Here is a 24540-nt window from a genome sequence, read left to right as displayed (position 1 = left end):
ACAGTTCTATATGCCATGTCATATAGCTGTTCAGATACTGACAACCATATCAACAGAGTACTGCAACTGTGAAACAGTTACACTAATACAGTAGTCTGGAAAGGTTCACAACTGTTGTTGTCCAGGCCAAGCCCTTCAAACTGTACAATAGTGAAAACAGACTGAGCCACAGGATACCAAACAATCAACAGTATGTATTGCAGGTGTGTAGTTCAGCAGCCTCTGTCTACACTCTGTACAAACTTAGTAGGAGGTAAAGATGTTTTGTGATCAAATGGGTTGTAACTGGTACACAACAAGGCATAACTGACATCATTACGAGCACACCGACAAACAGAACAGTCTGTATGGCAGGAGGCAGTAGGCTTGCAGTACCCCAATTCATGTAAGTAATGTCAGTATAGGTGAAGTATATGGTACTGTACATCCAGATACCTTGTGGCAGCTCACCCCTGATACCCCCACATTTTGTAACAGCCTAGGTCATTTATGGTGTTTCCCACCTACACTCACTAATACAGGCCCATATATAACTGTTACATGTACTGGCTTCTGGAGTGTATAAGGGCACACATGCATTGTGTAGGTGATGCCCACACATATATGGCCCCAGCCCCACTGTATGTGTGGGGGATACAGCAGCAGTGGACTAATGGCAGCAATGGCAGTGTGATATACTGACAGCCCACTACAGAACAACCCCCAACAGCATGACATTTGTGCAAAGCTTGGTATGTAGATGGAGGACAGAGGCTGGAACACATGCACATATGTGGAACACTGTTGCCATACACTAAGCAAGGTGCTGGTGTTACAGGATAGTCTGCAACATACCCTTAGTCAGGGAATTGAGGTTAGACACAGGAATGGATGTAGTCATGTACTGATAGCATGCAACACACACACTCCCAGCGTAATATCTGACACAGGACCTGTGTGGTGGACGGACAACACATAACAGGCATACCGTTGTCCAGCAAGAGGATAGGCCTACAGTAGTGAGCTATGCAGACAGACTGCATTCCAAGGTACACTAGTATGTATATACACACACACACACACACACACACACACACACACACACACACACACACACACACACACACACACACACACACACACACACACACACACACACACACACACACACTCACACATCTTGTAACACCAGTACTATGCAAAGAATAACACAACTCTACTCAGTCTGTCTGTAGTTCCTGATCCTCCTACGAATATGTGGCCGCTCTGAGTGTGCAGGTTCTCCTGTAAGAGATATTGCTATCTGCAGTCTGTAACACTGATGCCCACACACAGGAAGGATGTCCATCACAAAGGAAATGTAAAGGAGCCACAACCACATTCTGTAGGAATTTATAGTGGGTGGTTGCCATGACAGTGGTAATTGGAAGTAGTACACATGTGTGATTATATATATATATGGCTATCTGGATAAGTATATGTACATATATTTCCACCATATGTCCTGGGCTTGGAGTGTAGCCCTACCCCAGCCCCTATAGTCCCAAAGTCGTAGTGCAAGAGGGTGTCAGGTATGTGTAGCAGGTATATTACTTGACTATTACAACTGTCATTGGGATTGTCTTCACAGACATGGTGTGTGTGGAAGGTGACATCTGCTTATAACATGTGTGCTATTGGCTACTGACAGACATCCTAAGGAAATCATTGTAAAGTACCGCCGCTAGCATGTAATACCCCTGTGGAATGCAGCAGAGATATTGGCCAATATATGTGGAACTTTGGACACACCCTGTACAGTCCAGAGGTTTACACATAATCCCTGAGTGCACAACATGTGTACCAGGCCTGACAATATGGATGTAGACAGCCATGTAGATGGGTATAACACATAGCAACTGGTATACATTTGCCACTATAGGTTTTGGATTCACACACTCCTGTCTGGCCTGACACGTAATGACTGCTGGTACAGGGGTGCCATGGACACATATGTACCCACTAGATATTGACATACATCTGTACAGCATCCCACTGCTCTGTCTGACATACATGACTTTTAAGGGAGGCCCGGCAGCAGTACATCTGGCAAGTATCTGCACATGACATCTCACTGGGTAAGTACACTAAACTGCTAGGCATGTAACAATGGGGGAATGCACATATACTTGCATATATAGCAGGCTCAACAGCCATGTCACAGCACAGGGTAAGATACACCTGTGTGAAAGTGCATAACCACAACCAATGTGAACACAGCCACAGCCACATACGGTAAGCTAGTATGTCATTACAGTATATGGACTATCTGTTCTACACCATCCTCATATGTGCCACTCACAGAATGACCCCACATATACTGGACTGCTACACAGTTTGGTCTGATGACTGTCTGTGGATTGGGACATGTGTGTGTATGGCCCTACAAACATGTATGGCAAAACGGTACCATACAGTGGGGCAGCATGTAACATCAGATAGAAGGGGAGCAAGAACAATGACATCTACCACAGTCTGTACACAGGCTAATGTACATATTAACAATACACACACTGCCGACATTCACCATCACTACACAGACCTCAGTACTGTACAAACATCCACAGAATGTCCAGGTTATGTCATGATATATAACCCCTACTATACATGACGTGTAGCAATCTGATATATCATTGGCTTGTTATCAGATATGATGACACTATTTATGGCGTACAGCACATATGCAAAACTTCATGCATGACATATGTACAAAGGTTGGCAGAGGTGTGGCTGACAGCACATACACAGAGCCAGTATAGACATGTTGCTGTGATAATCTCATACTTTTACCATTGTAACGGGGTTTGTTGCAACATATGTCCTATGAGGGATATGAAGTCAGTAACTGTCACGGCCTTCACCATCTACAGACTGCAATCCTCACACTACCTTCTGCATTCCACAGATACATGCATCGTGGCTAACACATGAAACCAAAGGCACAACACAGCCCAGTCTGCAGATGACCCTGCAGATGGGGATTTCTCATATACATAGAACTGACATGGCAGGTATTGCGACATGTATGACAGGCATATCCAGACAAACACTGTTAAACCAACATTACTCCAAATGCAGTATAGCAGCACTTACAGTCTGTAGTCAGGTCAGGCACATCCCCCTCCTGCTTGTTGCCCTCTTTCCACAGTGTATTTTGTTAGAGGTAAATCCCAATCCAGCTGAGATGCTGTTTGCCAAACAGTAGATCTAGTTGCTGCTCACAGTGACTGAAAAGGGCGAACACCACCATGATGTTCCTAGGTATTGGAGTGGGTTTCCATGCATTTGGCTATGGGAATGTTACCACAGCTGTTCCACATTCAATCAGCTAGGGGAGGGCTGCAATTCATGCATAGGCCATCAGCTGATCATGAGCATCACTTAAATTACACATGCTGCTGCCTAAGCAAAGCAGGTGTGGGCCTCCACATCCACCAGAGAGAGGGAGTGAGGAGGCAGACAGAGGGAAATACATATCAGGGAGGGGTGAGAGAGTAAAACTGAAACATGTTTGTGTCACACACCTACCAGCACAGGATATGAAACCCCCCAACAACTATGTAGTGCTATCACAGTTCAATGCGGTTAATGGATGCACCATATGGGTTACCTGCTGTGGAGTACTCAGAACATATATGTGATGGTGAGTGACATCTGCAACAGGGATACGGCAGATATACGGTAGGTGATGTACACGTGCCTTTCTGAATGAACAGGTGCCAGCGTCAACACAGGCACACTCACACAGGGACGCACACACATTGACACACTTGGCAGGGCCAGGAGTGCACCTCATCATTAGTGGGATTGCCACAACACATCAATGTGCAGGTATCACATGCACCACATGGGTCATACGGAGGTCATATAGGCAAAGAGTATGAGGAAGTGTCAGACATCAGACAGCATGCTTCAGTATGCCCTGTGGGGTTGTAGTGAGTGTGGATGTGGACATACACACCATACAACACACACACGAACACAGGGTGCCAGTTTTGACATGCATGGGTGCATGTCTGCACGGGTGTGTGGTGGTCAATTCTGCCAGCAGGCTGTACAAGGGTAGGCGATGGGTATACCTTGGCATCAGGCCACATGACAATGGTCTGCATTGTGGCTCAGGCTGTAGTTTCTGCATTTGCCCACACAGGTGGGTATCGCATACCCTATCCAGTCACCTGGGTGACTATTGTGTGTGGCCAATGCTGTGCATCACTTGCCATGTATGTGTTCCGTACTCCATGACATGGATGGTGTCTAGGATGTGCACACTTCCCACATACATGTACAGTGACATGTGCTACTGTACCTGGGGTGTCTGGCCCATGTTATGAGCACAGATTATCATCAAATGTGCCACTCATGCCCACCTGTGGCAGTAATTGGTAATGGGCAGCAGGTTTACCCTGCACCTACATTGATAGCCTGCTAACAGCATTCCCTGATGCCAGTGTCATCTGTCCATACAGAGCATGTTGTCAGGCATGGTATGTCCATTGTGAGTCACATGTGAAGGCACCATAGGTGGTGCAGGTGTCCATTCGGGGACATGGTGGAGGTGCACTGTCTGCATGTACATGCATATTGGACAGATGGTCCGGGTGACATGCCCTCTGTAGCCCACTGCTATCACTGCATAGTTATTATCAGTGGACAATATGCAGTGTACTACCCACATATTAGCTGTTGCCTAGGCATGTGTGTGTATGACACATGGGTTAAGTGTGTGCTCTGGGTATTAGTGGGGTTGCTAACTGTGATTGGCTGGCCTTGATGTCACATGTATGGGTATGGGTTTGCACCCCAGCCTCTCAGCTAATTTACATCTGTTATCCCTGTATGGTTGACATTGTGATATATAGTAAGGCCAGCATAAAAGAAATAAGCAAAACCCCCTCCACACCTCTACAGAAGATACGAGTTACAAACACACACCTGTCATGTCTGGGAGTTGAACTCCTACCTAACTAGTTTATTATGCTACAGCACTACGAAGTTATAGTACACACCATGGACATTACTGAAGTGCTTCTACCCAAAGGTGTATTTCACATTGAATGACATCAGCAGGATTACCAAAGAAGGACATTTGAACTGTACTGTGAGTGACTAGCCTAAAATGCATTGCTCCCTACCCAGACAGTGAGACATATACAAAACATCTACAACTGACATGTGTGGGTATTGAACCCCTGATTAAGGCCTATATCACACTACAGCATGGAACAGTTATAGGTCACACCACAGGGATTATTACAGAACTATTTCCACAAAGTTGTATTTCACAATGAATGACATCAGCAGGATTGCCAAAGTCTGGCATTTGAAATGTACTGTGAGTGAGTAGCCTATAATGCATTGCTCCATACACAAACATTGGAACACACACAAAACATTCAGAACTGCCATGGGTGGAGATGGATTCCTACCACAGTTCTAAATCACACTACAGCAGTTTACAGTTACAGGATGCGCTACAGAGATTACTGTGCTACAGTCTTCCCAGAGGTGTATTTCTAGGTGGGTGACAGCAGCCTTGCCAAAGTTGAGTATATGAATTCTAAGGAGTGTGAGTCCCCTAAAAAGCATTGTTCTCTACTCAGTCAAAGACAGACGAACACACAGATTCACACGCACACACACACACAGTTACTATGTCTGGGGTTGAAATATCTACCTAAGTACATTATCACACTACAGCAGTACACAGTTACAGGACATGCTATGGAGATTACTGGGCTACACCCTTCCCAGAGGTGTATGTCTAGGTGAGTTACATCAGCAGCTTTGCCAAAGTTGAGTATATGAATTGTACGGAGTGTAAGTAGCCTAAAAAGCATTGCTCTCTACTCAGTCACACACACACACACACACACAAACATACACAGTTTCCAAGTCTGTGGTTAAAACACCTACCTAACTACTTTATTACACTACAGCAGTATGCAATTACAGGATGCGCTACAGAGATTACTGGGTTATGATTTTCCCAGAGGTGTATTTCTAGGTGAGTGACATCAGCAGCCTTGCCACAGTTGAGTATATGTATTATATGGAGTGTGGGTATCCTAAAAAGCATTGCTCTCTACTTAGTCAGACACACGCACACAAACACAGTTGGCAAGTCTGGGGTTAGAACACCTACCTAATTACTTCATCACACTACAGCAATATGCAGTTATAGGACGTGCTACAGAGATTACTAGATTATGACTTTCCCAGAGGTGTATTTTTAGGTGAGTGACATCAGCAGCCTTGCCAAAGTTGAGTATATGATTTGTACGGTGTGTGAGTAGCCTAAAAAGCATTGCTCTCTACTCAGTCAGACACACACACATTCACAGTTGCCAGGTCTGGGATTAGAACACCTGCCAAACTATTTTATCACATAATAGCAGTATGCAGTTACAGGACATGCTACAGAGATTACTGGGCTATGACTTTCCCAGAGGTGTATTTCTAGGTGAGTGACATCAGCAGTCTTGCCAAAGTTGAGTATATGAATTGTACGGAGTGTGAGTAGCCTAAAAAGGCATTTCTCTCTACACAGTAAGAGACAGACGCACACACACAAACACACACAATTGCCAAGTCTGGGGTTAGAACTACTACCTAACTAGTTTATCACTACAGCAGTACGCAGTTATGGGACATGCCATGGAGATTACTGAGCTACAGCTCTCCCAAAGGTGTATTTCACATTGGATGACCTCAGCAGGCTTGTCATAATACTGCTATGGGGAGGGCAGTGTGTGCATGAGCCATAACCCATTCATGTAGGGGTTGACATGCCACATGCGGGCACACATGGGGTCATATGTCACAGGTACGTGTATACAGCTACTAGATGTCTACTTCCTTGTACAGTCATGTTGCACAGCTGGCACGTGCACCACATAGTCTGTATTGCTGACAGATACTGGTGGCTAGTATCTGCAGTGAGTGACATCTGCACCTCATGTGTTTGGGGCCCTTTGGCTGTGTGCTGGGTGGGACAGGCCCGGATGGCTCCTTGTCATGGTCACCCTCTTCCACACATCTATGTCCATCTACCTTTGGCTTATTATAGTGTGTTGTCCTTACATATGTGTCTGTATTCCTATCCACTGTGTGTGAAGGGCAGGAGTGGTGCATACTGACGTGTCGGCACCAAGAACTGCGACTGCCAGATATGTCTGGTCCACTAGTGTTTGCAGACATGGCCTTCATGTGTTTAAGTGTGTGAACATGCCCAGTATGGCCATCTGTATTGCATGTGTGGATCAAGTCCAGGTAGTGTGTACTGCAGTGCTGACCTTTATGTTGTACACCGACAGGTAGCATGCTGTGTCTGCAGGGCATCCATCGGTCATTTGGCATTGACTGTTGCTACATTTCTGCATAGCAGGGGGGGCACCTGACCATTTCTACATTTCTACACAGGAGTGGGGGGGACACCTGACTGTTACTATAAGTGTAAATAGGATGGGGGGGCACACCTGACACTTGTACACATTTGCTAGGACTGTACTGGTATGTCAGGTACTCCATTTCAGCCTGTAGTCTTACCTATCATGCTGACTAGAGGCATACCAGTGTACTACAGATCTTAGCTTTAATTATCTACATATTAGTTTCTGACTTCTTAGCCTTCACAACTTACATCCAACTGCCTGGCCTGCTGTAGTCTGTCTGTGTAGACCTGGGGAAGAGGTAACCCATAGGGCTCATTCAGAGGCCATAGTACAGCATTTGTTTGTGTTTGTCTCCACCTGTTCTGCTGGCTGAGACTGTTGTTGGGTATGTTAACTTTCCTGACTGGCATGTGTGGGTCTTATGGACACACATGTCACTCAGCTCATTTCCTGCAGTGGGTTTTGTCACCCTGTGTAGTACTGGCTACTATGGTGACTCCAGTATGTGTTACAGATGTCATGTTGCCACTATGGGTGTCTACTGTCTGCTGCCATAACATTCGGCCACCCAATTCCCTTGCATGCTCACATCCATACCATGGCTACAGGTAACAGCACATTTTACTCCATTTGGCAATTGGTAGATTGATTGACTTATCTTGAGGGTGTGCCAGACTTGAGGATGGTGCTGGAGGGCTGCCTATGTCGGATGCACATAGTACACTCCCTATACATGGTTGAGCACAGGTAGTGTCATGTTTGGCATCCCTTTTACTGTCTGTGCGAGTCAGAGAGAGGTATCATTCCCTGAGTCTCTACTGTGTCAGAGCATGCAGGTTCTCATGTCAGGTGGCAGTGGCAGGGTGGGAGGCCCTAATAGAAATGCTGTCATCATCACAAAAGACCTTCATAGTTGTTGCAATGATGTCCCTTTCAGTTGGATCACAGTCCTTTACTAGGAATCTTCAGTACATAAAAACAAGATTTAGACAAACTGGGGGAGGTTTAATGGTTAGAAGACATGGAAGAAAAGATTGAAAAACATAAAAATCTCTGAGGTACATAACACAATACTTTACTGGATTATGGAATAAGCATTCCCTTTGTAGTCAGATGTCAGTCATTTCTTTAAGGTCACGGTTTCATACATTTGACAGTCAAACCTGTGAATCTGTAAGAATTTTTGTTAAAAAGTGTTGTAGTTAAAAGTGCATGAACAAAACCACAAAGTGAAGTGTATAATGTACAAAAGAATTAGAAAAAATGCATAAAATAAGCAAAGAAAGGAAAAGCATTATCACTACAAATACTAGGTCTCTAAGAATTTTACATTAAGCCATATACTGCGTTGGTACAATTTTGAGGAATTGGGTAACAAGTCTTCCCAACTGTATAACAGTAATTATCATATATAATGCTGCAAGAATGAAAACATTGCTGCTGCATATGTGTGTGAAAACGTATAAAAATGTGTGAAGCAATGGTAGACACAAATACCATACATAGATGTTCAAAAACATACACATATCTTAAAAAAGAGTTACAAAAGTACTTCCAGAAAAACAAAATATGCAGTTTGGCATGTATAGGTTCAGAAAAATAGAAGGCATGAGTTTTGAAGGCCATCTCAAATATGCAGGAGACGTATAAATGTCAAAAACATACAGAGTAAAAAATAGAATGAAGTGAAACAAAATTAATAATCACAGTCAAAATGGAAAAAAAAAACAATAAACATTGTATGAAAAGCAACAAATGGAAAGTCAAATAATACACACTTAAGCACAAACAAAAGGAAAGGAATTATATCTGACTGTACATGCATTGTGAGGGATTGTATATACTTATGCACATACAAAGGAAGTTATATGTTATAGTGTAGATGTGTGGTAAAATTACTCACATAAGGGTAAATGTCCAGCAAGAGGTGAAATGTGCACAAACATATTTAAGACTGTGCAACAATTTGCAGAAGATTAAGTGAAAATTTAAAAAAAGCAGAATGTAAAGGAAATAGAAAAGACACTTTTAATAGATGGTCTTAACAGAAATGAAGTCAAATGTAGTGCATGTGAGATAAACAAAATTAAAAGAATGTATAATAAGATGTGATATTATGCTGGTGCAGTAAATGAGGTAGTGTAAACAAACAGGAATAAATGCGAGAGTCCTGAGCAGATGAGTAAAAATGCTAAATGATTCAGTGCTTTGGTGAACATACCAAATGAAAAAGTTTTCAAAAGATCAATGCTCCCACTTAGAAGTCAACAGAAATGCTTACAAATGCACTTCCAGTATGACTCATTGAGTTAAAGCTCAGGAAGGAACCAACCCACCAAGCACAATTAGCAGGGAATTCAGCCTGATGAGAAAATGAACTGCCAACATTTTTTTTGTGGGGGGAAGGGACAAAACACCCGACGCCATCTATGTGGGAGAACCCCGCCACCACATTTCCTAAACTTCTGCATAGCAACTATATGCTTGCAGTAACATGAAGGATATAGAAATCTTTGAAAACAAATGAATCACTGCTGGCACAGATGTAGAATTCACACAAGCAGTGATGTTTCATGGAAAATGGTGACTGAGGCGTTCAGTGTCAGGGAACTGAACTTGACACAATAGAATCTCATTCAGTTTGCACTAGATGAAGAGTGTGTCGAAGGGGTCTACTACAGGTGCTCATGTGCTAGTAGCTCATGACCTACCTGCTCACTGCCACTTGCTTGAAAAAGCGAGTGTTCAAACTCCCACTAGCCTGATCTCCCATTTTTACATAGTCCTCTTAACACCCAAGCCTGTAAATTGTATAGCGCTATGTGAATCCTAACTCTAACCCTAAAAGCCCGACCCAGTTCCCAACCCAAGACTCCACTTCCTTACCCTAAAACACCACACCCCCTCCTTAATCCTAAAATTCTATTCCCTTAAACCTAAATTCAATGGTCACTCCCTAACTATAAACCTCCCCTCCTGCTCCCTAGACCTAAAAGTCTCTTCCCAGTCCCTAAAACTAAAATACCCTTCCAGCTGCATTAACTACAGCAGGTGCACTTACCTCAATTGAACTTGCAAAATGTATTTGAGTAAGCTGTTGCAGTTTGCTTGAGCACATATTCAAGTCTGAGTGCAAGTTGCAGTCTGCAGGAGCTGCAAGATGCTCGAGACCTTGGCTTTATGACAGTGGGTTTCAAGCACTTGGGACTGAAATGCTTGTAGTGGAATCATAGGGCAGCCTACGTATAATTTAAAAAAAAGTTTTACCATTGAAAGGATCATTTAAAAGTGATATAAAGAGAAAAAAGCAGCAACACTATTTCATTTTATATTAGGGAAATGATCTTTTCTGGTGAGGTATGCTGCAGCAAGAATACTGGTACTAATGCTACTATACAATAATAAAAATAATCAGAGACTAGACACCCAAATATACAAGCATAGGAAGTCACTTGAAGTAATTAGATCTAAAAGCATATCAGGTTAAATGAAACATTAAGAGATAAGGACAATATGACAGCAGTAAACGGTAGTCTAACCACGTTCAATATGTAGCAGGTCAAAAAAACACAGTTCGAAAAAGTCACTCACAACGTCTCCAAAGTATAAAAAAGTGTTTAATCCATGGAACAAAAAAAGTAAGCGCTTTCGCGTAGGCTTACCTACGCTTCATCAGACATAAAAACTTTTAAAAACTCTCCATCTTATAAATCCAACAAGGCGGAAAAAGTATATCAATTAATAAAACAATCATTCAATCTATCAAGTCATCTACTATTCAAATTTTGGAGTGTCAGCAACTGTTGCTAACATTATGTAAACAACATCCTAAACATAAATATAACTCATTCATGGCGTGTGGCTTATGATAGATATAAAACTCATTACATAAAACATATTCGTCGTCATCGCGCTCCTAGAACATCTACAAAAGACATAGAACCAAGAAAATCAATGGTTCGTAAGTTCCATCAAAACAAACATTAAAATACATATAGATGAACCATATAAAAGAGCATCAACAATAAAGTTGTAACATTGACATATCAAAATACTTCTGCTTATAGTTTGTATAGCTTGCATTCATGACAATTAAAATACAATCTGCACCCATACTCGACTATATATCAGTTTATATGTAATAAGGGAATACTCCCTTAGATGGTAAAACCGCTAGTTGTGTTATATTTAAAAAATGCCTGCCTTCAGCAGAAATAATCGTTACGAACAATCAAGATGTTCAAGGTTGCCGTAACTAACATACAATCATATGGCGTGTAATCGTAATAACTGTTATTTTTAAAAACTTACTGTGTCCTAACATTGCTTGTAGGATACACATTTCAAAGGAGTTTTGATGATAAACTCCTTACCTAGACTTAAAATAAAAATAAAACCTTGCCATTAGTGATCCTTTTCACAAGGACACGTCAATACGTAAAATAGCGTACATGCTGTGGTTAGTTCAATTAAAGTGATATACCCAGTATGGTAACGCTATTCAAGAAACCTTGTTTAATCTATATTATGGCTTCAAACAGTTCCTAAGGGTAAGGTGAAACATAACAAGGTTCGCCGGTTAGAAAGCTGATTCCTATAACTTCAGATGTGTCCGAGGTGTGTACGCCATGCCTCCGGTAAAAAGCATGCACGCCCAAAACGATTGGCTGAGCATTAAACGAAATGAACCAAATACTGACTCTATTTATTTATTTAAATATCTAGAATGGAATATAAATATAGTGCAACATATAATATAAAAGGATCATACCATATATAAAATATATTGGTGTGCAGGGCATTAATAAATAAAACTTATCGCAAAGCTAAATATATAACTAAAAGCCCTTGGTGCATAAACATTTATGGACAGCTATAGCTGAAAAGCCAAATAATAAAACCCTCGTGTATGTGGTCCTCTGCATCATCAATGGGACCGGTGATAGGGATAAAATATAAAGGGTAGATTATGAACAGTGTTCTTGTATGACATCTGACATATATACAAACGGTATCCATATGAGTACTGAAATATAAATAAACATATGAACTTAACTGTATTTTACACTATACCTAGAAAGCCAATAGTTCTTATTGGTAAAGTCTATAAACATATATCAGCTATACAAATAAAAAACTTGTGTATGTCCATATCATTGCAAGTCTCTAACTTTCATATGTATATGATCAAATAGTCATTTTGAAAAATCAAAACATTACAAACATTACTGTATTGAAATGTAATCATATGGTAATGCAATTCAACTGATCTCCATTAGTTAGTATAGCTTCTTTAGATTCAGCCATTTCCATATAATAATAATAGTCATACGAAAAATGCCAACTCAAAATACTAAATGGTACAAAAGTTGTTATGTTTCAACCATTGCTTCATCTAACATAATAAGAAACATATGGTGCCTATGGTCAAATATATTCATAATACAGGCTTGATAGTGATAAAATTATTCAAGCCTGGATATAAATGTGCCCTCATTCTCAGGATCCAATTCAGTTCCGCCTTGGCTAACCTATTGGCTGAGTCTCCACCTCTATAATTCAATGTCACAATCTCTAGTATTCGAAACTGAAAGGACAAATGTGTAGGGTGCTCTATCAAATGCTTAGCCAGGGCATTATTATCATTGCCCTTCCTGATGTCGTATAGGTGATTATAAATTCTATCACTGAGTTTCCTTTTAGTGAGACCTATGTAAAAGGCTGTACAACTTGAACAATGGGCAAGATATATGACATTTCTTGTGTCACAGGTAGCTTGAAATCTAGGCAAAAACCTATAATCCATGCAAGGATGTAAATAATCCTGAACAGAAGTGATATGCTTGCATCTATTGCAATTGTTACATGGGTATGTTCCCAGTTTCACATTATTGCCTTTGGTACTATGGGACACAGATGGTAGATCATTACATAGGATCATTTTTAAGTTGTTACAGTTTCTATAAAGAAACCGTGGTCTATTACCTATAATCTCCCTAGTTGCAGTATCTAGTGCTAGCATATTCCAGTTTCTTGTGACTACCCCTTGAATTGATTTCACATCACTGGTGTATTTAATGATATACCTAAGTGAGTCAGATGTTTGTACCTTAAACAATGTCCTATTCACATGGTGTCGAGAATATGTAGCTACATTAGTTGCAGAATTCAGGACCATATTTCTGATCTCCTTAACCATACTGGGTTTGTAGCCTCTGTCTCTGAATAGAGATTCCATCAAATCAGCTTCTTCCTCTATCAATGATTGTTCTTTACATAGCCTTCTCAGTCTAATGAACTGGCTTTTAATGATACCAAAGAAAACATGTCTGGGGTGCATGCTTTCATATCTGAGTATCGAATTCCTCCAAACTGGTTTTCTGTATAGGGTAGATGTGATCTGTCCATTCTCATTGATGTTAAGTGTCACATCTAAAAATGGAATGGTTGAAGTAGAGTACTCATGAGTGAATGTGAGAAAAGTAGTGGTGGATTCTATCTCTGACCAGAATGACTTAAAGTCTGTTTGTGTACCTTCCCAAATAATAATGATGTCATCTACAAAGTGTTTGTACATTTTCACTCGCTTAAACATGGTATGTGTGAATACATGATCCAACTCCCAATCAAGAACCACTAGATTGGCATAAGAGTTGGCACAGGGTGTGCCCATGGCAACACCCCATTTCTGTAAGTAACGTTTTCCTTTGAATACAAAGATATTATTGCTCAATACCAAATCTAGAAGTTGACAAATAAGTAAATTCCTATCTTTGCTATATGTTGGTTCTTTAGTAAGTATCTCATGAATGGATTGTATCCCTACTTCATTGGGTATGCAGGTGAACAAATTTTTAACATCTAGGGTAACCAATAGGTAATCATGTTGATCAACATCAAGTATTATGTTCCCTATACAGTCCAATAGCTGATACGTATCCCTGAGTATGGAGGGAAAGGACTCAACAATGGGTCTCAGTAAATATTCAATAAAGGCAGATATATTGTATGTAGCCCATCCTTCACCTGATACAATAGGTCTCATTGGTATTGGGGTGATGTTTTTGTGTATCTTAGGCAATCCCTTGATAATCGGTGTAATTGGATTCTCAACATAAAAGAAATCATGGATTTCCTTGCTTATCTGTCTACACATGACTAGATCGTATAAAGTGTCATGTATATTATGAACTATACGATCAATGTCTTGCGTATATATTTCTTTATATGTATTGATATCAGAGAGCATGGATAACATGGTAGCTGTATAATCAATAGTATTCATTACCACTATCCTGCCACCTTTGTTAGCTGGTTTCACACTGATGTCTTTCCTATGTTTAAGTTCATTTAGCGCCTTATTCTCAAGTGATGTGAGGTTGTAATATGTCGGCTTGTTAGCTTTGGAAGAGAAGAGCTCATAAAGATCATTTTCACAGGCTTTCAAGAAGCATTCTACATGACTAGGCATGTTCGGTATAAAGGTACTCTTTAATTTAAACTGAAAACTTGAGGTGTCATATGTGTTATTCCTTGGTTGATCTTTAAACAACAGTTTCAGTGAGAGTCTGCGACAAAACAATCTTAAATCAATGAGCGTCTCACTTAGAATGCCAGTACTAGCTGGAATAAAGTTAAGGCCTTTATTTAATATACTGATTTCAGTATCATCCAAGTCAAAATCAGATACATTATATACCAAAACCAGTCAATGCCTTGCTCTCCTTGTCTGCCCAAACCTCTCTCCTGATGGTTTCCTTTTTCGTGGGCCTCTGCTGTTGGATCGCCCTCTGTTCTGAAAGTTTTGTTTGACTGGGTAAGGTAAAAAACAATTGCTATCATTAATTGGGGCCTTGGGAATAGCTCCAAGTGTCGAAGCAACATTCTTATCCAACAAAGCCAATTGGTTGGGTGGTGGAGTACCTGTCCCCATAGACTCATTGATGTATGTATTGCCATTTGGTCCTGCTGACAAAATATCTCTATTATCCGATGTCCTGGATATAGATGAAGACAATATTTCAGGTACGGGGGTTACGGAGGTTATGGATGGGTCACTATTAATTGTATTCACCGATGTCACATTGTTGGTGGAACTGCCATCTTCATTATTGTTAACATTATTGTATGTTCTAGGCCAAACAAAAATCTGGCCACATTGAAAGTCATTATGATCTCTCATCAATTTCTTTTGTTTAATCTGTTTAAGCCTGATACTGAAGGCATTAACCTGCATACAAATGTTCCTTAGCTTATTGGCACAAAACTCAGAATTAAAACGCTCAGTTATTTCTTTATGGGTTGCATCTGCTTTACTGCGAAGTTCAGTTTCAATGGGCTGGAAATATTGGATCAATAGTCTCATATACCTGAAACCCAAGTCTATATTTAAATCCTGCCATTGTTTGAGCAGGGTTGGGTGGCTATCCCCATATGAGGGCATGCAAAAGACTCGCATGCCCCTGGGTACCACCTTAAAATGTAGACAGGCTTCTAGGTGTAGCCTTTGCCACACCAGCCATTGCAGTTTATACAGATCATCTTCTAAAGATTTACTCAGAGTGAAAAAGTCATTTAAATTCTCACCATTTGTAGATTCACTGGCTGCCTCATTGACATTCCCAAAGTCCAGAGTCAATAAAGGGTTTATATCATGATGTAAGATGCTCTCCCATGAGCTAGTTCTGTCCCTCGTCTCCAGTCTATAATGCAGCTCAATGTCTTGTGTTTCCATCGTGGGTATGGAGCTGTAACAGATAGGCAGGAATCCAAAAAGCACACAGGAAACAGCCCCAATACTAAATAGACCCACTGTCAAGATGTAAGAACAATATGACAGCAGTAAACGGTAGTCTAACCACGTTCAATATGTAGCAGGTCAAAAAAACACAGTTAGAAAAAGTCACTCACAACGTCTCCAAAGTATAAAAAAGTGTTTAATCCATGGAACAAAAAAAGTAAGCGCTTTTGTGTAGGCTGACCTACGCTTCATCAGACATAAAAACTTCTAAAAACTCTCCATCTTATAAATCCAACAAGGCAGGAAAAGTATATCAATTAATAAAACAATCATTCAATCTATCAAGTCATCTACTATTCAAATTTCGGAGTGTCAGCAACTGTTGCTAACATTATGTAAACAACATCCTAAACATAAATATAACTCATTCATGGCGTGTGGCTTATGATAGATATAAAACTCTTTGCATAAAACATATTCATCGTCATCGCGCTCCTAGAACATCTACAAAAGACATAGAACCAAGAAAATCAATGGTTCGTAAGTTCCATCAAAACAAGCATTAAAATACATATAGATGAACCATATAAAAGAGCATCAACAATAAAGTTGTAACATTGACATATCAAAATACTTCTGCTTATAGTTTGTATAGCTTGCATTCATGACAATTAAAATACAATCTGCACCCATACTCGACTATATATCAGTTTATATGTAATAAGGGAATACTCCCTTAGATGGTAAAACCGCTAGTTGTGTTATATTTAAAAAATGCCTGCCTTCAGCAGAAATAATCGTTACGAACAATCAAGATGTTCAAGGTTGCCGTAACTAACATACAGTCATATGGCGTGTAATCGTAATAACTGTTATTTTTAAAAACTTACTGTGTCCTAACATTGCTTGTAGGATACACATTTCAAAGGAGTTTTGATGATAAACTCCTTACCTAGACTTAAAATAAAAATAAAACCTTGCCGTTAGTGATCCTTTTCACAAGGACACGTCAATACGTAAAATAGCGTACATGCTGTGGTTAGTTCAATTAAAGTGATATACCCAGTATGGTAACGCTATTCAAGAAACCTTGTTTAATCTATATTATGGCTTCAAACAGTTCCTAAGGGTAAGGTGAAACATAACAAGGTTCGCCGGTTAGAAAGCTGATTCCTATAACTTCAGATGTGTCCGAGGTGTGTACGCCATGCCTCCGGTAAAAGGCATGCACGCCCAAAACGATTGGCTCAGCATTAAACGAAATGAACCAAATACTGACTCTATTTATTTATTTAAATATCTAGAATGGAATATGAATATAGTGCAACATATAATATAAAAGGATCATACCATATATAAAATATATTGGTGTGCAGGGCATTAATAAATAAAACTTATCGCAAAGCTAAATATATAACTAAAAGCCCTTGGTGCATAAACATTTATGGACAGCTATAGCTGAAAAGCCAAATAATAAAACCCTCGTATGTGGTCCTCTGCATCATCAATGGGACCGTGATAGGGATAAAATATAAAGGGTAGATTATGAACAGTGTTCTTGTATGACATCTGACATATATACAAACGGTATCCATATGAGTACTGAAATATAAATAAACATATGAACTTAACTGTATTTAACACTATACCTAGAAAGCCAATAGTTCTTATTGGTAAAGTCTATAAACATATATCAGCTATACAAATAAAAAACTTGTGTATGTCCATATCATTGCAAGTCTCTAACTTTCATATGTATATGATCAAATAGTCATTTTGAAAAATCAAAACATTACAAATATTACTGTATTGAAATGTAATCATATGGTAACGCAATTCAACTGATCTCCATTAGTTAGTATAGCTTCTTTAGATTCAGCCATTTCCATATAATAATAATAGTCATAAGAAAAATGCCAACTCAAAATACTAAATGGTACAAAAGTTGTTATGTTTCAACCATTGCTTCATCTAACAAAATAAGAAACATATGGTGCCTATGGTCAAATATATTCATAATACAGGCTTGATAGTGATAAAATTATTCAAGCCTGGATATAAATGTGCCCTCATTCTCAGGATCCAATTCAATTCCGCCTTGGCTAACCTATTGGCTGAGTCTCCACCTCTATAATTCAATGTCACAATCTCTAGTATTCGAAACTGAAAGGACAAATGTGTAGGGTGCTCTATCAAATGCTTAGCCAGGGCATTATTATCATTGCCCTTCCTGATGTCGTATAGGTGATTATAAATTCTATCACTGAGTTTCCTTTTAGTGAGACCTATGTAAAAGGCTGTACAACTTGAACAATGGGCAAGATATATGACATTTCTTGTGTCACAGGTAGCGTGAAATCTAGGCAAAAACCTATAATCCATGCAAGGATGTAAATAATCCTGAACAGAAGTGATATGCTTGCATCTATTGCAATTGTTACATGGGTATGTTCCCAGTTTCACATTATTGCCTTTGGTACTATGGGACACAGATGGTAGATCATTACATAGGATCATTTTTAAGTTGTTACAGTTTCTATAAAGAAACCGTGGTCTATTACCTATAATCTCCCTAGTTGCAGTATCTAGTGCTAGCATATTCCAGTTTCTTGTGACTACCCCTTGAATTGATTTCACATCACTGGTGTATTTAATGATATACCTAAGTGAGTCAGATGTTTGTACCTTAAACGATGTCCTATTCACATGGTGTCGAGAATAGGTAGCTACATTAGTTGCAGAATTCAGGACCATATTTCTGATCTCCTTAACCATACTGGGTTTGTAGCCTCTGTCTCTGAATAGAGATTCCATCAAATCAGCTTCTTCCTCTATCAATGATTGTTCTTTACATAGCCTTCTCAGTCTAATGAACTGGCTTTTAACGATAGCAAAGAAAACATGTCTGGGGTGCATGCTTTCATATCTGAGTATCGAATTCCTCCAAACTGGTTTTCTGTATAGGGTAGATGTGATCTGTCCATTCTCATTGATGTTAAGTGTCACATCTAAAAATGGAATGGTTGAAGTAGAGTACTCATGAGTGAATGTGAGAAAAGTAGTGGTGGATTCTATCTCTGACCAGAATGACTTAAAGTCTGTTTGTGTACCTTCCCAAATAATAATGATGTCATCTACAAAGCGTTTGTACATTTTCACTCGCTTAAACATGGTATGTGTGAATACATGATCCAACTCCCAATCAAGAACCACTAGATTGGCATAGGAGTTGGCACAGGGTGTGCCCATGGCAACACCCCATTTCTGTAAGTAACTTTTTCCTTTGAATACAAAGATATTATTGCTCAATACCAAATCTAGAAGGTTTCAAGCACTTGGGACTGAAATGCTTGTAGTGGAATCATAGGGCAGCCTACGTATAATTTAAAAAAAAGTTTTATCATTGAAAGGATCATTTAAAAGTGATATAAAGAGAAAAAAGCAGCAACACTATTTCATTTTATATTAGGGAAATGATCTTTTCTGGTGAGGTATGCTGCAGCAAGAATACTGGTACTAATGCTACTATACAATAATAAAAATAATCAGAGACTAGACACCCAAATATACAAGCATAGGAAGTCACTTGAAGTAATTAGATCTAAAAGCATGTCAGGTTAAATGAAACATTAAGAGATAAGGACAATAGCAAAATTAGCCAGAAAATTATATTTTTATTTGAGTTAATGAGTAGATGAAGAGCTAAAAAAACAGAAAAGGACCAGCAGACAAACATTTTGGGTTGCACAAGTAATAATGACATTAACGCCCCCCAAAAAATTTCAAGTGTGTGTGTGTGTGTGTGTGTGTGTGTGTGTGTGTGTGTGTACACGTACCAGTGTCTGAATGCATGTCTGTCTATATTATACACATATACATTGTTGTATTCCAAGCGGCAGTTAGCTTTACCAAAAACAGGAAATGCAGCAACAGATGTAAAATCAAAACAATAGCTCATTAGATTGGACTTCACTACTAAAACAGTTCACTTTATTGATCATTTTGGTGGCAATAATTCTTCAAGGTACAAACACAGACTTTAAGCTTACAGATCTTAAGTTCACCTTCCAGTCAAACAGTACTGAAGTAAATAAAAAGTATTTACTATTATCACACACACCAGTCAGTTCAAAGTCTGTTTTTCATGAATTTCCACTGTTGCAGGATTGTCTATTGCAGATACCTTTTTGGTAGGTAGCCCAAAATCACAGCAAATAAAAATCCTTTATCACCCACTTTTCCATGTCAGGCAGATCTAGGTCTCAGGTGCCATGCCTTCCACTGACAAAACCAAATTCTGTCAAGGGCTAACATTTCACAGCCAACTGCTCCAGCCTTGGTCTGTCTGTCTTTTATGAAAATGCTCTGGACTCCTCAGGATCCAAGATCACACTCGTCTCATACTGCAGTTCCCCTGGCCTTAAAAAGGCATAGAACAACTGTTTGTCATTCCCCGAGCTGTAGGTATCTCAGCTTAAAGGGCTAGTTCACAGACTTTTGCTTGTGTATGTTTTCCCCACACAAAGAGACTGGTTCTCCCTCTAACAGATACTACCAACTAATTTTATTCTCAGCATTGTCTTGTTCCCTGTCCCCACCTATGCCTGCTGTCACTAACTGTTAGGCTTTTCCAGTGGCTAGATAGATAGACAGAAATGAATTTGTTCATGTTATCTAATGAAAAATTCACTGAATGAGAGATCATTGAATCCAAACGTTTGTAAGACAATTTTGTTGAATGACAATTTGAGTGAAATTCCATTTTATTGAATGTGGTATAGCTACACATAGTTCTGTAATACAAAATAAGAAATATATGGATATGTATGAAAACGCTTTAGCTTAAACTTGTGGTGACCTATACATAATCACTGCTAATCTGATTTGTTTATTTGCATTTGGCATTGGTTCCTTGTACATGATATTTTCATTTTTCTACACAATTGCATGACTCATCATCATCATTAATCCCTTTTTCCCTTTTTCTACATGGGGTGGGGTATCACATCAACTGTTGACATTTTTCTTGATTTAGTGTAACACTCCTACCTGCTTTGACAGTCAAGCCTGACTGTTCTAGGTCTTCCCTCATACAGTCCTTCCATCTCTTTGCTGGGCATCCCTGTTTCATTTTGCCTTCTTCCTGTTTCCCCCATATCTTCTTTACCAGTTTATCCTCATTTCCTGCACAAATGCCCAAACCACCATAATCTGTTCTCTTTCACTTCTCTGCAGTTGGAACTATTTTGGCTTCTACTCTTATGTCCCCATTCTTTCATCTGTTCCATACATTGCATCCTGCTATATCAATTATCTCTAGCTTCCTCTACTGCTCTGCCTTCACTGCCCAGGTTTCTGCACTATAGGGTAGCACTGGTCAGACCACTGTTTTATACACCTTGCTTTTCAGCTTCTTTGCCATTCTTCTGCCAAACACTACCTCTGGCACTCTGCACCAGTTGGCTGAAGCCCCTCTGGTTCTAGCTTTCACCTCTTCTTTCAGACTTCCATTCTTCTCAACCACTCCTACAGATCCCTGAAGTGGCTCACCTGTTCCACTATCTTCCCTTCTATCTCAGGTTTTAGTTTCTTCTGATTTCCCCTATTTAATGCCATGACAACCATCTTGTCTGTACTAAGTTTCATCCCATGTGCCTTTGGATGTGCATTCCATTCTCCTGCCATTTGCTGAAGTTCTTGTGCAGAGCCTGTCTGCAATGCCACATCATCTGCATACAGCAGCTTTGTTAATTTTCCCCTCTGACTTGGTTTGCTAATGTAGCCATTCACCAGTATGAACATCAGTGTACTCAGAGCTGAACCCTAATGCACACCCACTCCCACAAAGAACCACCTATGTGAGTCTGAACACTGTTCATACTTTTGTCATTGTGTCACTGCACATAGCCTGCACTAATTCTACCAATGTTTCTGGGCTTTTGAACTATCGCAAAACTGCCTATATTTGCTTTTTGGGACCTTGCCCTATGTGTTTTTCAAGTCTGGTAATGCCTAGTTGGACTGTTTACTCATGTCTAGCTTCTTCTCAACTTTCTATCTCACAGCAAACATTGGGTCAGCTGTGCTGCATCCTGATCTGAATCTGAATCTGAACTACTCATCTCCCATCTTTCTACTGCTCTGCATATTCATTTATCAGTCACCCTCTTCAGTACTTTCACAAAGTGTGACAGGTGTTTGATACCACTATACTTCCACAGTTGTGAATGCGCCCTTTGTTCCTGTACACTGGCATAGATTAGGATGCAGCACAACTGACCTGATGTTTGCAGTGAGACAGAGAGTTGAGAAGAAGCTACAGATATAGAAAGAGTCCAACTGGGCATTCCTAGACTTGTTCAAAGCATATGACAAGGTCCCAAGAAAGTCAGTTTTGGAAGTCCTGCAGTGGTTCAAAGTCCCAGAAACATTGGTAGAATTAGTGCAAGCTATGTGCAAGGGCCCAATGACTTAAGTGAGAACAGTTTGGTCTCACAAAGGGGTTCCCAGTGGGACTGGGTATGCACCAAGTTTCAGCTCTGAACCCACTGCTGCTCATACTAATGATGGACTACATTAGCAAACAGGTCGGAGGGACACATAAATGTGCTGTACACAGACAATGAGGCATTACAAGCACACTCTGAGCAAGAACTTCAGCAAAGGATAAGGGAATGGAATGCAAAACTGAAGGCAAATTAGAAGAACCTGAGTACAGATAAGAAATGGGGGAAATCAGAAGAAGCTGCAAATTGAGGTAGAATGGAAAATAGTGGAACAGGTTAACAGCTTCCTGTATCTGAGAGGGATGGTTGAGGGGAAGGGAAGTCTGAATGTAGAGGCCAAAACTAGAATTAGAGGTGCAGTAGTCACCTGGCACAGATTGTCAGGGGTGGTGTATGATAAAAGAGTGCCAAAGAAGCTGAAAAGTAAGGTGTACAAAACAATAGTGCAACCAGCACTAATGTATGGTACATAAACCTAGGCAGTAAAGGCTGTGCAGTTAAAGAAGCTAGAGGTGATGGAGATGAAGTGCTTGAGATGGGTGGTAGGATACACACTGTGGGAGAGATGAAGAAATGAAGAAATCAGAACAGATGCCAAAGTAGCTCCAATTACAGAGAAGATCAAGGAGAACAGATTGTGGTGGTTCATGCACATGTACAGAAAAGCAGAAGACAGTCTAATAAAGACAATTTGGGAAAGACAGGAAGAAGGTAAGAGTTAATATGGGCATACATCGAAGAGGTGGATGGATTGTGTGAGAGAAGACCTACAACAGTCAGGCATGAGTGTTGAAGGCAGGAGAGTGGCATTGAATAGAGAAAGATGGTGACAGTTGACACAACACCTGACCCCATGTAGAAAATGTGAAAAAAGGGTGGTGATATATACATATACACACACCGCACACATGCTCATCCACACACATACTAATTATACATTATAAAATATACACATTTATTTATCCTTTGTTGACCGGGTTAGTCCTACTACATCAGTAGCCTCTTTTCAGGGGAGTCCTGAGGTGGTATTCAAACTACTATGTTTGTATAATATAAATAAAAATGAGATTGACAAACCCTAAAATACAAAGATAAAGATATTTAACACTTACAGTATAAGATCTTATCATATAGCTATATCGTATATCTATTTTTATTTAGCTTGACTTAAAATTGATTATTGTCAACTAGATCTGTATCCTGAAAGTGAAAGTACAACAGCATTTTCAGCATGCATACATCTAAGGTGTAGGAGCCTGTTTTTTTTTTTGGAGTGAACAGTGCAGGAGATGTATTTCAACATGTTATACAAGATTTAGAAAATCATGACATCATTGCTGATAAAATAAATCAAGAAAATGATCAAACACTGGAAAAAAAAGTCTTGAGATAAAAGAAAATGAATCAACACTGTAAAGAGAAATGGGAATGGGAGCCTGATAAAGATGTTTTAGAACTTTTATCTTTACAAACAGATGGATGTCTCAAAAGTCAGACTGTGAATTTTAAAAGGTGTATCTGAGCCTCCAAGTGCAAACAGGGTCAGTGATTTACTTGGACTGCCACACTATAGTTCAAGTTCATAAAATACTTTAGGTCTGTACTCTTTCTATTAACAAGTAACCCAACAAAGCACCAAGGTGCCACCCATGTATGCTGAAATATGAAGGCTCCATATGAAGGTTCCATAACTAATAAGTAAAACAGAGTTGAGGCAACAACTTAAAAACTTCATAACCTTAATCACAAAAAAGTTAAGTGTTTTCATCCCATTCAATACAGAGACTTCATCAGAACTAAATAACTGTTGCCATCATCTGGTATATATAGTGTATGCAAGTAAAACATATGACATCTTCAGTGATAAAACATCCAAAACAAG

The sequence above is a fragment of the Protopterus annectens genome, chromosome 1.part1, assembly GCF_019279795.1.
Source record: "Protopterus annectens isolate FY-2018-M chromosome 1.part1, PAN1.0, whole genome shotgun sequence".
NCBI lineage: Eukaryota > Metazoa > Chordata > Ceratodontiformes > Protopteridae > Protopterus > Protopterus annectens.
The sequence above is the reverse complement of the archived record's forward strand: the minus strand, read 5'-3'. Positions refer to the sequence as shown.